General features: G+C 32.2%; 1 long non-coding RNA gene across 1 annotated transcript; it reads right to left on the bottom strand.

The window, feature by feature from the left end:
* On the bottom strand, nt 8073–9741 carry LOC108662169. Its single transcript, XR_001927959.1, has 3 exons — nt 9701–9741; nt 8971–9044; nt 8073–8101 (listed from the first exon to the last, which is right to left on the bottom strand). It is a non-coding gene; the product is annotated as an uncharacterized LOC108662169 (long non-coding RNA).

The following is a 17719-nucleotide window of genomic DNA, read 5'->3' as shown; positions in this document are numbered from 1 at the left end:
AGTAAAACAACTTACATAAATTTCCCAATGCATTCACAAAATATAGCCACATATACTCATTTCTCATAAGCCATTCCTAGGAAAATATATATTTTTCAAGTCAATTTGTAGCCTCCAATTACTCAATTTCATAATCAATACAATATATTTTTATTTGTCACATTTATTCCTAAAACATCAAAAATCCCGTTTTAATCTCGTTTTCATTTCATAAAATACATAAAGGGCATTTAAAAATAAACTCTAGATAATTTACAATAATAATAAGTTTACTCACCGTTTGTACAAACTAAAAGCTTTCTAAGCGCCCCGATCACTACTCGTCGGGTACGACTTCTTTGCCTTTTCCGGAAGGCTCTCCTCCTAGACACATTACAAAAATTTACACAATTCATCACATTGATGCTAAATCACTATATAATTAACTTAAATCCTATACTAATGCATGGTATGAAATGCAATAGCCTAAAACGGCTTAAACGCGGTATTAACCTATTTTTGGCACTTTGCCCGATAAATTGCTAACGCGCTCCATTTTAGCTCTAAATCATCCCATTCTCTCTCCAACATTTCTAACCATTAAATATCAGCCAATAACCTTCTAAAAACAACAAAATCAGCTCACTCCCTTCCTTGGAAAATTCGGCCAAAAATGGGACATTAACTCGGTTAATTTTCTACTTTGTTTTTCTATCACGTTTAATCGTTTTTCATCATTTTCTCTTCATTTTCCTTAGAATAAAATCAATTCATCATCATTGTACAGCATTGAGCATCCAGCCAAGAGTGGGTATTGTGAAAATTTAATGATTTCTTGCCCAATTTAATTTCTAAACACATTTAACTAACTAAAACTATCAATTTAACTAAAAATCAAAACCTAAAAATTTCAATTTCTCTCCCCTAGAATTTCGTCCAGCCCTTGATATCACTTTTTGATCTCTCTCCTCAAGCATGCTAAATGGAAATAAAGGCATAGGAAAGGTAGAAATCAAGCTAAAATCGAAAAATCTTACCGTTAGACGCGTAAACGGTCGAAAACCGCGAATTTCCCTTTGAATTTTCTTGTTTCTCTTTGGTTTTTCTTTTTTTCTTCCTTTCCTCTCTATTTCCTCTCTTGTTCTTCCTTATGGCCGGCCAGCACTTAAAATGGGGTTTAAATGGGCTGACTTTTCATTAAAATAATATTATTTCATTAAAAAATGCCACGTGTCACTTTCCCATTGGCCCATTTTTAAAATTTCATCCATTTGTTTCCAAATTTTCACCATACACTTGTCCCACATATCCATAGCTTAGATAAAATTCTCAGACTTATCCAAAGTCTCGGTGGAGTAATTTTTGAAATTTACACTTTTGCCCCCGTAAAAGTCAAAAATTACATTTTTGCCCCAAAAATTGAAAAATTGCCCATAGACATATTTTTCATCCCTTATACTCATACCATTCTCCAATTTGTCAAATTTGATCTAAATTCTCTCAAAATCTCAAATTTTGTCCGCGGGTGGTAAAATTATGATTTTGCCCCTACACTCCAAAAATCACCAAAAGTAAACTTTTTCACTTCCTATCATTAAATTATACTCCAAATAGTTCGTCTTGGTCAAAAATTTCACTCCATGATCAAATTATTATCTTAGATGGCAAAATGACGATTTTGCCCTTGAACATCAAAATTTCCAATTTTACCCCAAATGAACCCTCGAACTCCGAACAATCATTTTTAGTCATTCCTGGACTATAAAATATTAAATTATATCCTACAATTCCTATTTGAACTAGTTCGAGGTTAAATCAACTCAAGTGTACCGTTAGGTACGATATCGGGTTTCGTCTTTTCTTAGGTGCTTTCCTAGCATAATAACATGCTACTCAGTGCATGTATGTCATGACATGTATTTATAGGGTCAGGTTTTACAGAAAATGTGAGGATGATTTTGCCATATTTCAAGTTATTTAATTTGTGTTTGATGATTTGGAGTATTGGGAGAAAATGGAATTATTTGGAGTTGAATTGGACATATTGGCTAATTAATCGGGTGATAGATCGAATTAGGTCAATACTATTTTATTTAGATACACAATTGCACTTATATTGAATACCGTATTTAAATGGTTACCCGAGCATTTCACATCCCATTTCATGCATTAGTAAAGAGCTTGAAATAGATTTATAATGGTATAACACAGTATATTGAATTATGTGTTGTGTATTGTATATAGGTGGTCAGCCCTCTAACAAGGGTAAAGACATTGTGTTAGAGGACTGAGAATAGGAGTATTTCAAACTCCTGATACAGTGAGTAACCCTATCATCATCTTGATTATCTGAAGTGCATTTTAATTCGTTTTTGTGATTTTATGGAAAATGAGTTTAAATGATAAATCTTTATGTTTTATAAGCAAAAATGTGATTAAATGAAATGATTTTATAAAATTGTCTTGAAATTGAATGATGGTTTTGAAAATAAAGTAATTGGAGACTAATTATTGTGTTATAAATTCATGGTTTGAATCGAATGGCTTATGACAATATTTGCATGAATTGCTGAATTGGTAAATGTGCTGAAAATGTATGAACTGTTGATTTGCCTTAAGAGGCTCTAAAATAAAATAATTACCATGTCATGCTATTGCAAATTTTATTATATGGTGGGTTTAGCTTGTTGCAGTGGGCGGGTTTTGTGGACTAGCCTTTTTGAGGGGCACGAAATCCTGTTATATTCTTACCTCATTTGGGGAGGCGCATAGGGTAACTCCCGAGGTACAACTTTAGAGTTCACTTCATGCCAAACCACCACGTGAGGATGAACTCAGCCAATGCTAAGGAACGGCTATGTTTTCAAAATAAAAACATGATTTATGCGTACATGACTTTTTAACAGCCTTGGCGGACTCGGTTGGGATAACCCCAAGCCAAGGTATCCCTGATAACTGAGTATGAGAATGATTTTGGCACGAGCCAAGCTTTTCAGAAAATCATAAGCTTCGTTGTTTATTTTGGTGAAATGAATCTATTTTATCTTATTAAAATGAATTCGAAATGCTATGAATCATTTTTATGCTAATCTATTTTATCTGTCTCCATTTACTCAGCTTTAGATATTTTAGATGGTATTTGTTTACTCACTGGGATTATATACTCTCACCACCCTCCTTTTTACCCCTTTTAGGCTCAGGATAGTTGGTAGATAGCTCATTTCGTTGAGGGCTACAGTTGAAATTGCATCCTCAAAAACTATAAGTTTACCGTTTTTGATACTTTTGGTCGTTGTGGGCCCACGTGTCACTGTAAATTAAATCTTATGCTTTGGTTATCTGTATTACAGTATGTATGAATTTATTTAGCTTTTATGCTACAAAAATTATTTACCGGTAACTCTATAAATATTGTTTTGTAAGAAAATAAAATATTTTATTGAATATTTTTATTATATTCAAATAGGTATAGTTTCACTTTAAATGAATGTTTTAGACATCTAAAATTATTTTTTATTATGAAATATGTGTTTTCCACTCGCATACTACATTTTTAGCTGGTTTCGAGGTTTTTAAGGAAAAATGACCAAAATGCCTCTATGAGAAAAAAAATATTTTTCTATTGTTTTGATTTGGAAATAGTTTATAATCTCTCAAAACATGATACTTAACAACTGTTGCTCACAGGGGAGGTGCGAAAATTGATATTAAAGCCTTGTGAGGTTCCGGTTGGTATTTCGGGCAATAAATGTCTATAGGGACGTCGATACGGTTATCACAGGCTCGAGGGGAGTACTGGGTCGTGACATTTGTATCGACCTTCTCCCTGATTGTTACGAGCATTTGAGACTTGCAAGTGAACTGGCCAAATTCTGAACAAGCCTTAGTTGAGATTTCGAATAATTAAAATAAACTAGCAATATTAATACTATCATTTACTTAAACCAAATAAACAGTTGTATTTAAAAAGTAACATCTAGATACCAATAACCAAACTTAATAAACCCCAATGAAATTTCAACATCACACGTGGTATTCGTTACACAACCTCAAAGTTTTTAGCGAATACATATCCAAAAGGCTAATAATAATTTTATTAGTCTAACACTTTTACATAGCATGACCTCTATGCAACGAAGCAACTCGGAGTGGAAATCTAAGAGATGCCATTACTTATGTTGCAGCAAGTCTCGATGTGCAAAAAAAAAGATAAGGGGGTGAGTCTCACTTACTCAGTGATCATCAACTCCGTGAGTAGAGCGTAGATAGGAAACAAGCTAAAGACAAAAGATTTGACTATTAAAAACATGTGAATATATGTAAATGCTTTAAAATCAATAGGGTATTTGTGCCTTATATGTAAACTCAAAAGTTGTGTTGTAGAATAATCGCTTCAAGCAATATAATAAAAACAAGTGCAAGTAAAAGATTTCTATTGTCGAAATCATGTAACAACTTGCTCAAAACAATTCAACATAAACATGCATGCTCCCATAAAATCGAGCAATATTGATGTTAATACGCAAATTTATAAATGATCTCATCCACAAGATATTAAACACAAATCCATCGTATAAATAAAGGAGCAGCAAAAAGTCACGTATTTCTCACCATATGAAAAAAAAATACATGTTTGAAAACCCAAAGAGATGCCGCTCTCGAGTAAGTAATCGCAAATATCAACCCGTGGACCCACTTCCACATAATAACAATCTGGGAGCACTGCTTCACTGGATTCCCACAGCCATGATAGTCTAAACGATGTTGGCTGACATCGAAGAAATCAGGTAGTCGCAACCTTGTATATCAACTTATGGCCTAGCCACATATAACAACCAGTGGCCTTGCCACGCACAGTCACAGATTGTGCCCCTTTGCCACATCTAATAGCTCGTCAATGATCGAAAGATTCTCTAGCTAGAGCTCACTTGTGCACAAGGGTCACACTATCCCAATGTGACATTTGGCCTACTTTCGAATCTCCTGATTTGACAAAACCATTTAAAAATCAAGTTGGGTTCTCGAAAGCTCATTTCTAACCATTTTCCAAAATGCCAACCATGGTAACATGCTAAAATCCCGTTTTTGTAAAACTTTGCAATATAAAACCTTTGCATGAGGTTTAGATGTCAAATCAGCATGGTGAATATGAAATCTATTCATAAATGCATATCACACAGTCAATAATGCACATTTTGACATAAACCGTGTTAAAAAGCTTGTTTCCCAATTTTTAAAACCCTTTATGTATATAACATATATATATATATATATATAGTCAAAACAATTTCAAACATTATGTCATCCATAATTGCCCAGCATTTCTATCAGCTCATGCTTTGCACAATAGCAGTTTATAATCTATCACGACTAGTAGTATACAAAATATTATTCTATATATAATACAGAATCATTTTGAAATAGACACCTCCTACTCTTTTTACAATAGCAGAACACTATGTCACTATGACTCGGATGCGTATCTAGCTAATTCTACTTGCTGGTCACCCTTTACCTCCTTCGGTGCGCCACCACAGCACACTTTCCCTACTTATACATTTCCTAGCAACCATTCAAGCCCAATACACTTAATTATATTGATATATGGGCAGCACATCAATCAATGAATCCTTAACCCAATTTCATAGTTTTCATCAACATTGTTCACAATCATTTAAAACACAACCCACATACTTTCAACCAATCAAAGCCAACACAACACAATGTAGTCACATTGCATGCTTACCTTTTGGTTTTTGCTTGAATTCTACATATGATTCACAACTTCCTCATATCTTCGGCCACCATTGCTACCACAAACATAAACAATCAATATACATCTCATTTTTCCTTTTTACTTGTGATTTCAAGACTAAAACACTTACCCATTGCTTATCTAGCTCAAAATCACCATGCATTCCAAGATCCACCTACATGCATGCATCAGGTTCTTGAATCCTTGAAGATTCTTGCTACCACAAGCAAAATCTCACATTATTATCAGTTCAAAGAGCATGCATTCAAACAAAAGGATGATTTTTTACCTTCCTTACCTAGAAATCTCTAAGCCGAACCACCACGCTTTTGTTAAACTTTAAACAATGGTGTGTGGGTGGGAGGAAAACCTCTTGGTTTTTCTCTAGCTCCTCCAAAACGAACCTTCCTTTCTCTTTTTCTTTTTTCTCGTTTCTTCCTTTCTCTTCTTACTTTGTTATGGGTCGACCTCTCAAAGAAAAAGGCTTGAAAATAGCTTTCACTTTCTCATTTTGCTCATACATGGGCATATTGCCCAAAGTCACTTCCTTTTTCTATTATTTTCTTTTCTTTTCTCTTTACATGTCATGCCATTCAATTCCTCTCTTTGTTAATAATGCCACTTTTCATTGGTGGCTCATGCATGCAAGGTTTTCCTTGTCCATTTCTTTATCCTTTGGCTAAATTACTTTGCACATGCATTGATTCACATGGTATCCTTTTTGGTTTATATTCTTTGCCACCTTATTCCTTCAGTCACATTTCATGCACATGCTTCATTTTGTATTTTAATTGGTCATTTATTAGACCATTGAAGTCACATGCATCCCACATTTTACCTTCCTCATTTGGCCACCTAATGCACCAATCTCCTTATATGCAAACAAACTTAGTCTTTATTCTTCCTTTTTCTTCACATGGTGGGGGTCCCACATGTTACCCACTAATTTCTCATTTTTTGCATGCTATAATTTGTATGTAGTAGTGAATTCACATGTACATCTCATATCCCACATAATCTAACTTCCCTTGGTTAGTAAATTCACATTTAACTTCAAATGTTGAAGTTGCACATAAGTCCTCAAACTTTTCCTTATTTACCATGTGCCCCTCCAAACTTTTCATTCTTCACAATTTGGTCCTTTTGACATTTCTTTAATTCCAATTTCCTCCTATTTTCTTTCATTTACACGTGTACAAACAAAATATAAAATTTGCACTTCACCAAGGTATCACCATAACATTTAAATATATACTTACCCACTCTAACTTTGTTTAATAAAGACACACGGGTCCCACTAACGTCGTTTTTCTTCAAAATTCTTTCTTACTTCTTCTCCCCCAATTAGATTAGTCACATAATCCTCCTCCATGACTAATCTTAATAATAATAAAATATTAATATTTTAATATTATTTTATTCTAAAATATTCTTTTCACCTACTATCGCTCTTTGGCACCTAAATTTATGTCAATTGGCCCTTCGTTTTGTCGATAGGCTATTATTGGCTTCTACACAAGGGTACGGGGTGTTACAAGTTTCATGCCATTTCAACACAAGTATGTCAAAATCTCTCTCTTTTGATTTTTATAGATTAGTTTCAATTAAAGTGATCCATAGCTTAGGAGATTAAAATTTTAATAATATTACGCTGCGTATGATCACCTTAGCATGATTTGAATCCCCTTCACTAGACACATCAACAAAGTGATTTTTCACTCATTCTAATATCAAATCAATGATCATCAAGACTGTCACGACCCGGAACTCCCCATCGGGCCAGTGACAACCGCCGCGAGGCCTCGACAGACATTCTTCACCCCGAATGTCGATTGAAACCCCGCAAGGCTTAGCATCAACTTCCGCATCTCCCCGGTGAGCAACAGTTATTAAATCTCACATTTCAAAAAAATCATAAGTCATTTTTAAATAAGAACAATAAAATATTATTTTCTGGCTCACAGGGGTATTTTCGTAATTTTTCGTCAAAAATCTCAAAACTTGCTAAAAATGTAGTAGGTAAGCATAAAATATATATTTAATGATTTAAAAACAATTAAATATCTAAAACGTTCATTTGAAAGCAAATTATTGACAACTGTACTATTCAAAAATAATAAATAAAATATTTTATTTTCTCATAAAATAAATTTTTATAAAAATATTCGTAAATAATTTTTCGCACATGAAAGTAAAGTAAAAATTGTATGAATAGAAATACAGATAACCAAAATATAAGTTTTGATCTGCAATGACACGTGGGCTCCAATTGACCAAGAGGATGTAAGACTGTGAACTCTTACTTTCTATAATGCAGTTCCGAGCTTAGTTCTCGTCCTACTCGACTATCTACAAACTGTCCTGAGCCTGAAAAATGTATAGGAAGAAGGGGTGAGATTTTATAATCCCAGTGAGTAAACAGATACCATCTAAAGTATCTAAAGCCGAGTAAATGGAGACAATTAAAATAAGTCATCATACTGTAATTTCATTACCTTTCAGTTCATTTCAACCAAATAAAATCAATCCATATAAATCGAGTAATCAACTTGGCTTATGAATTTCTTAAAACTTTGGCTCGTGCCAAAACTCATACTCGGTGATACCTTGCGCAGGGCATCTAACCGAGTCCGCCAAGGCTATTAAAATTTTGTATACACTTAAAATATATTTTAGTTTGAGAAAAATACAGCCGTTCCTTGGCGTTGGCTGAGTTCCCCTTCACGTGGTGGTTTGGCGTGAAGTGAACCCTAAGCTTTACCCCAGGAGATACCCTACGCGCCTCTCCGTTCGAGGTAATAATATAATGGAGTTTACCGTGCCCCTCTAATAGGCTGGTCCACGGAACCCCCTCTGCAGTAAATAATTAATATATACTCCACCAATTCAATAAAATTCATTCTAGCATGGCATGGCAATTTATCGCAATCTAGCCTCTCAAGGCTGAATACACAATACAAATAATTCTGACACCAAAATCAGTTTAGCCATTCATGCTCATATATTGTCATAAGCCATTCAATTTAAAACCATAAATTTACAACACAAGCAGGCAGTCTCCAATTACTCTATTTTCAAAACCAATATTCGATTTTTCAGAAAATTTATAAAATCATTTTATAAAATCACAATTTCTCTTAAAACATAGCAATTTACCATTTAAACCCATTTTTTATAAAATCACACAATTGTATAAAACTACTCTAGATAATTAAGACGATAATAAGTTTACTCACAGTATTAGGAGTAGAAATACTCCTATCTTCCGCCCTCGGGTGCAGTCTCTTACCCGAAACAATTGACTCACCACCTATCCATAATCCATGACACAAAATTCAATAAATTGTGTCAATTTATCATAAATTATTTCAGGCTCTTATCCATGCGTATGCACTAGATAGGATTTGAAATGTCTAGACAATCGCTTAATTGCGGTGTCCGACCTAACTCGCCTATACACGGTGTAAATTCCTAAAATCCCCAATTCGACTCCAATTCCATCCATTTCAATTTCAATTATCCAATTATATCCACAATACCTCAATGACTGTGAATTTGGTCCAATTTATCAGTCCGGACTATAAATTACGCTTTTACCCCTAGTGGGTAAAAATTTCAATTTATTGCACCGAAAATTCCCATTTAATTTCCAACCTCATAATTCATCATTTTTCCACCCAATTCTCTTAAAATAAAGTCAACCTCATCCTCACATACCATTGGCTAGATTCGGCCTAGAGAAATTCATGGAGAAGATAAATATTTTTCTTGTTGTTTTACTCATAAACATGCTAAACTAACACTAAACACTAACATAGCTCAAAATCAAATTTATCTAACAACTTTCTCTCTCTAAACCCATATGACCAGAATTGAAATCATCCTCAAATCACATGATTCAACCATGAAAAATGATGGAAAATGCATGGGAAAGGTAAAGCACAAGACAAATTTAAGAAATGTTACCTTTTTTCACTTGATTTTTGAATTTCCACCTATTTTCCCTTTAAATTTCTTAGCTAGGGTTTTATTTTCTCCTTTCTCTCTCTTGTTTCTTGCTTGGCCGAATGTTGAAGAAGAAGAATGGGTGTGGGCTGATTTTCTTATGCCTTTTTATTGTTTAATGAAATAATATTATTTTATTCATATTTTAAATATTTTATTAATTCATTTTTTTTCTAGCCATCCACTTGTCCTACTTTTTCCACCATGCATTCCCTTTGACTTATCCAAGTCTTAAGTGAAATTTCTAGATTTTTTCAAAGTTTTGGTGGAGCAAATTCTTCAAAATTACACTTTTGCCCCTGAACTTTTTAAAAATGACATTTTTGCCCCAAAAATTGAAAATTTGCCATAATGCATAATTTGCACTCCTCATACTCATTTCACACCCCAAATAATTAAATTTGATCAAAATCCTTTCAAAAATTAAATTTTCGATTTTGGGTGGTAAAATTACCATTTTACCCTTTTACTCCAAATTATACCGAAATTAAAATTTTTCACTTCTAAACCTCAAATCTTACTCCAATAAGTCAAATTATACTCCAATAAGTCAAATGGGGCCAAAAAAATCTTTTCTAAAATTCCCATTTTGGCCCAAGTGGCAAATGACTATTTTGCCCCTGGATAGCAAAAATTCCGGTTTGACTCCAAATTGATCCTCAAACTCCGAATTACCATATTAAACCATTCTGTGAGTTTAAAATTCTTAATTTCATCATAAATTCTCTATTTGATCTAGTTCGAGGTTTAAATCAACTTTGTTGTACCTTTAGGTACAATACCGACTTTTGTAAATTTTTTTCGGGACTCTCCTAGCATGCAAACATGCTATCCATCATGTGTATGTCATGATAAGTATTTTTATAGAGTCGAGCTTGTCATATTCTCCCCCACTTGAATCAACCATATGATCCTTCTTCTTGACTGATTTCGACATCTAGCTAAATATTAATATTTTAAAAATTTTATCTTGTCTCCTTGGTATCTGAAATACCTTATTATGCCTCACTTGACTTCTGAATCACCTTTTATCTCACAAATTCTCCTTCGATAAAATTATTATTATTTTATTATTATTTTATCACTTGCGAAATATTTTATCCTAAACTACTCCTTTCGTCTTTTATCACTTCTAAACATTTTAATTGCCCTCAATTTGCATTCGATCAACTTTATTTATCACCATATCAAAGTATGAGGTATTTCAAAGACTGCTTAACCAAGTATACTGATTACTGCCAAAGCAAGACATGTTAATAGGTCTTAAGTGGTGACCAAGGATTGCTAAAAGATAAAGACTTTTGGCATTTCCTAGATTTCTTGCGAAAATTAAGGGAAATTGAAAAGGTAAAAAAATCCCTAAACTTGATACTTACGATTACCAAGGTTGATTGCAACACACAATTACTAAAAAAAATTATACTGTAAATTCTCTTATAACTATTCCATCGAACAAAAGCTACTGAATTTAACATTTATAAGCTAAGTCCTCAATCTTAATATAAAAGCTAAATACCAAAGATAACTCTAAAGTCCATAAAATGTAAAATAAGTAGCAAAATTTATAAATCTTAAATAATTTAACCTTATAGTAGCTTCTTTGCATTTTTCCATTAATATATCAGTCATGCAATGTTCCCAAAATATCCTAATATTTGTACAGATGATGCCTTGAACAAATTTTGAAAAGAAATAATACTATTAGTGAAAGCAAGTCCACAAACATAGCTTATAAATTCTAGAAACTACATGACTACTTCATACAATAGCATCAACATGGCAGCGACCAACTCCTACACACACCAGAAAAGAAAAAGAATAGATGAAAACAAAAATATAGAAGCTTATATACTCCAAGGCTTATTCTTGACATCAGAACTATTTTAATAAGCCAGTGTTAAATATAAAGGATTCTAATCAATGTAGTGGATGAAGATGTTTTGCAAAGACTATCATCTCCCACATAAGCCTTAAGGATAAAAAAATGAATTTTTTTCAATGTAGTTATGCATGATGGTACACTGAATACATGGCACTGACATATGTACTACCCCAAAAAAGCTTTTAGGCTAAAACTAATAAAGCGCAAATCATATAAATAGTTCTCTCATGTTTAAATTGGTAAAATTGACAATACCCATTGCATAATAAAATTTATCAAATCATTTGTAAGAAAATTTACAGATTACAAAAAATTTATGGAATAACTTTACTCTAATTAATCAATATTAGACTCTTATCTTTTCAAAACTAAAGCACAAAAATTCAATAGTAGAACCATAGCCTAACAGTGGAGAGAGTGTGCTTTTTTTTCTCTATAATGAGAGTTTTCTACTCTTGTATTTTAAGAATATTTTTTAAAATTAAGTTAAAACTGTTTGGTAAATTTACTTTTATAAGTTTTTTTTACAGATAAGTTGTTTGGCAAAACAACTTATACAAGCTCTAATTTTGGTTAACATTACCATAAATGGTATTTAATAAATAACTTTCTATTAATTACAAATTTCTTTGTTTACAATGGAAAAAAGTTAACCTTATTTTTTAGTTATGAATGAAATTCCTAGTTTTCCACACTTACAAATCTCATCGGTACAAACTTGAAGTAAAATTTTGGTACCAAATCCTACTTTGCATTATGTTTTGGTTTTTTAAAAATTTCAAAACTAGGTGGAGGCATTTTTTGGCTAGTCATAAACTGCAACAAGACATATAAAGCAATAAATCTTGCGTCATAACTATCAAAGAACTTATCATTCAATCAAGATGGTCCATTAGGACCACATATGCATTACACCAAATACAATTAAACCAAGATGCATAACAAGGTGGAAGATGCTCGAAATTCACACAAGTATATGTCACTCATAAATCATCCAACATGACCCAAAATCCTACATAACATTCAGGAATACTTCTAGCAAAACTCAAAAATAAGCAAATTACCATGAGTCATATCCACAAAAAACAATAGTTTCTAGAAAAGTTTATATTAGTTATTTGGATACAATTTTAATCATTTGCAACTTTAATAAAGTTTGATACAAATCAGACCTCATATAATATTTATACACTATTACTTAATTAACAACAGAGTGCCACCTTATATAAATATATAAAAATAAAAGTTAAATAAATATTGTTAAAATTGTAAATATGGTTAATAAAGATCATATTGGAACAAAAGTAGCCAAATAAAACAACTAGGATGGGGAGCTACCCCATACTATTTCATCAACCATATGGTGATTTAAACCCAAAATAAAGGACCCCTCAATCAAGATCTTACACCAATTTTAATGGGTCTAGGATCTTTACAAGGAAACCAAAATGACAGCTTTGATTCTTTAAGCTGTTTAGTAAGAACTCAAATGCATGTTTCAAAATTAAAAGATAATTAAAGTGAAAAATAAAGTGAGACTCTAAAGCCCAAAAAAAAAAGAAAATAATAGAAATAAATTGAAAACAAAACAGAAAGAATAAAAAGAAATGATACCTAAACACAGTTTTAAATTTTGAGTCTTAATTTCTCTTAATCTTTGCAAAGACAAAAAAAAACCCAAATTTCACTATTCTATTGCTAGGTCTTCTGTTTTTTTTCTAGTAGTCTTTGCAAAGAGAGGTAAACGAGAGAGAGATCGTGATTTGTGTTAAATAGGGCTAATTTGCAAAGAAAGAGGGAGAGAAGAATGAGAGTAGCTAAGAAAGAGGGCATTTTTTGATAGGGTAAGGTTGAAATTATTTTTAATTGATAAGGACATTTTTGAAATAAAGAGAAAAATTCTCCTAAAAAGTTGATTACTCTATAATATAAGCTTGTTTGGTCTTAATTTTGAAAGTAAATTGTCTTAGTTCTTGTAGTAATGCATAGAAATTAATTTGGTTTTATTTAATTATTTTAAATTAGTTAATTAGGTGAGTCAATCTAATCTTAGTTAATCTTGTGTTTAAATAGATGGTTATGTGCCTACGATAAGTTGTTATTAATTTATTTTTGCCTTTGTAGGTGTTTATTGAATAAGGACTTTTAATGGAAGAAGGAAAGAAATTTTAGGATGTAAACTTCCACTACATATGTCTTGGTGTTTCAACCATAACTCTCTACAGAACTCCAAATGAGGTGATTCTTAAACCATTGGAAAGATAAGAGAATAATCTACAACTTTCATGTTTACCACTTTACCCAATTCAGCTTGGAAGAAGGTTAAAAATCTTTCCGAAATTGAAGTACTACAACAGTCCTAAAGAGAAAAATTAAATCATAATTTTTCTAAATTAAATGATAGAGGCCGCAGCCTTAGTGAAGGTAGGTCGTGGCTCACATAGTTTAATGAGGAAATTCCAATTAGAATTGACTTCTTTTTTCACCCAACTTGGCCCAACTTCAAAGTTTTATTAAAATAACCTTTCAGAGGACTTTTAGAGGAATGAGACACGTAAGATTTAAATCTAAGATTCAACCACAAAATCATTGAAGAAAAGTCTCATTGGAGTGGAGAAGAAGTTGAAGAATTCAAGAAGATTTGGAGATCAAGATTTAAACTCTTGGAGTTTCTTTATTCTTTTTGTTATTTTTTTTTCTTAGTTTGGTTTCAATGTTTAAACTTTATTTGATGATGATTTGTGACATTATGGGGAACTAATTTAGTTATCTAAGATTATGATTGAACTCAATACATAGTCTGACTTATTTGTCTCTCCTTTGCTTATGTTCAATGGTTTTAAGTTGTTTATTCTATTCCATTCTTAATGCTTCTAATTGCCTGACCACCAATTAGATTGAATTGGATATCTGAGTTAAACCTTAAGGAATGAGATTTAAAGTAGACCATAAATAGAATAGCGTATGATTGAATGCACTTAGCTGATTAGATGGTTTGATTTGTATATAGGGTAGACATACACTTATAAGCCATACATAGTCAAGATTACCGCATGAACTTAATGAGTCTTTCTTCAATTTAATTTGCATATACATATAGTAAGTTAATTGGGAGAGAGATATAATATTTAGTTGAAGTATTGAGGGATATCATAATATTGGTCTGATAGTTGATTGAGTTTTTAAAATAAATTTTCTGATTAGTTTTGTCACGACCCGGTACTCTCCTCGAGCCCGTGACAACCGTCGCGATGTCCTGATAGATATTCATTACCCTGAATGTCAACCGAAACCTCACAAGGCTTAATGTCAGTTTTCGCACCTCCCCTGTGAGCAATAATTACTAAATATCATATTTTAAAAGATTATAAGCTATTTCCAAATCAAAACAATAATAAAAAATATTTTCTGTCTCATAAGGGCATTTTGGTCATTTTTCCTAAAAAATTTGAAACTTGTTGAAAATATAATATATAGTGGAAAATACACATTTCATAACTAAAAACAAGTTTTTATGTCTAAAACATTCATTTAAAGTGAAATTGTAGCTAATATAATAAAATAAAAATATTAAATGAAATATTCCATTTTTTTATAAAACAATATTTATAGAACTCTGCGTAAATAATTTTTGTAGCATAAAAGCAAAATAAATCCATACATACAGTAACACAGATAACCAGAGTATGTAATTTAATTTACAATGATGTGTGGGCCCCCGAATGACTAAAGGTAACAAAGGCTGTGGACCTACAATTTCTAAGGTGGCGAGTCCAATAATAACCCTCGACTTAATCAGCTATTTATGGACTGTCTTGATCCTGGAATGAGTGAAAAGGAGGGTGGTGAGTTTATATAAACTTAGTGAGTAAACAAACATCATCTAAAATATCTAAAGTCGAGTAAATTGAGACAACTTAAAATAGTTCATCACACTATGATTTAATAATGTTTCAAACTCATTTCAATTCATATAAAACAATTACATTTCACTCAAATAATCAACATGGCTTATGTATTTCTTAAAAATTTGGCTCGTGCCAAAACTCATTCTCAGGGATACCTTGGCCGAGCCATCCAACCGAATCCTCCAAGGCTGTTAAAGAAAAGTTCATATGAAATACTCTATACTTTGATACGGTGATAAATGAAGTTGATCGGATGCAAATTGAGGTCAATTAAAATGTTTAAAAGTGATAAAAGGCTATTCGGAAGTCAAGTGAGGCATAATAGGGTATTTTGGGTACCTAGGAGACAAGATAAAATTTTTTGAATAAAATAATATTTTATTAATAAAATAATATTAAAATATTAATATTTAGTCGGATGTTGAAATCAGTCATGAAGAAGGATCATATGGTTGATCCAAGTGGGGGAGAAGATGGCAAGGCCGACTCTATAAAAATATTTGTCATGACATACATGTGATGGATAACATGTTTGCATGCTAGGAAAGTCTCGAAAAATTTACAAAAGTCGGTATTGTACCTAGAGGTACAACAAAGTTGATTTAAACCTTGAACTAGATCAAATAGAGAATTTATGATGAAATTAAGAATTTTAAATTCCCAGAATGGTTTAATTTGGTGATTCGGAGTTCGAGGATCAATTTGGAGTCAAACCGAAATTTTCGTTATTTAGGGGCAAAATGGTCATTTACCACCTGAGGATAAAATGGGAATTTTTAAAAAATATTTTTGGCCCCATTTGACTTATTGGAGTATGATTTGAGGTTTAGAAGTGAAAAATTTTAATTTCGGTATAATTTGGAGTATAGGGGTAAAATGATAATTTTACCACCCTAGGGGCAAAACAATAATTTTTCATCACCAGGACATTTTTTCAGCACATGGTCATCCCTTATCCTCATTTTGACCATTGACTAATTGTGTGGTGGAGATAAAAAGGATTAAAATTTTAAAAGTTTTAAAAACGGGCCAATGACATGATGCCACGTGTCATGCCTTTATTAATTTATTATTTTCCTTTTTAAAAGCCACAAAGATAAGCCCATCTTCCACCCCATGGCCGGCCAAACCAGCAAGAAGAGAGAGAAAATAAAAACAAAACCCTAGAGAGAGAAAATCAAAGAAAAAGTGTGAATTTTCAAGGAAATTAAGTTAAAAAGGTGAGATTTTTTCTATTAAGCTTGAGTTTTCTTATGATAGCATTTCTCCTTATTTTCCATGATTAAATTACATGTTTTCATGATGAATTGATGGCTGATCAAAATGGGTTAGGAGAGAGAAAGTTATTAGATTAATTTGATTTTAAGTTATGTTAATCTTTTTAGTTAGTTTAGCATATTTAGGAACAAAACAACAAGAAAAGAATTTATTTTCCTCCATTACCATTATTGGCTGAATTTTCTAGGGGAATATTGGCTGATGATCTTGATGTTTATTTGAGGAATTATGATGAATAATGATGAATTATGAGCCTAGAAAAATAATGGGAATTTTCGGAACAAAAATATGAATTTTTACCCACTAGGGTATTTTCGTAATTTGCTATCGGGACTGACAAATTGAATCTCATTCACAGTCACTAAGGTAATTTAAGTACAATTGGAGTGTAGAAAGTGAGAAGAATTGATTTGGAGTTAAATTGGAGATAATAGGTCGAATTAGGTCAGCATCGCATTTCAGTGGTAGTTGGATAAGTTGTATATCATATCATGCATATATACCGAGCCTGAATTGATTTTATAATGGTCAAGCATTGATGTGGTGAATTATGTATTGTACATTGTGGATAGGTGGTGAGCAAAGTACACTGGTAAAAGTACAGAGATTGTGCTTGGAGACTGGGATTAGGAGTACATCGACTCCTAGAACTGTGAGTGAACTTATTATCGTCTTAATTATCTAGAGTAGTTTTATACAGTTGTGTGATTTTATGAAAAATGGGTTTAAATGGTAAATTGTTATGTTTTAGGAGAAATTACGATTTTATAAAATGATTTTATAAATTTTCTGAAAAAATCGAATACTGATTTTGAAAATAGAGTAATTGGAGACTGTCTGCTTGTGTTGTAAATTTATTGCTTTAAATTGAATGGCTTATGACAATATATGAGCATGAATGGCTAAACTGAT

Source organism: Theobroma cacao, chromosome 5 (assembly GCF_000208745.1).
Source record: "Theobroma cacao cultivar B97-61/B2 chromosome 5, Criollo_cocoa_genome_V2, whole genome shotgun sequence".
Classification (NCBI taxonomy): domain Eukaryota; kingdom Viridiplantae; phylum Streptophyta; class Magnoliopsida; order Malvales; family Malvaceae; genus Theobroma; species Theobroma cacao.
Note: the sequence above shows the minus strand (reverse complement) of the source record. Positions and strands in the feature narration are given on the sequence as shown.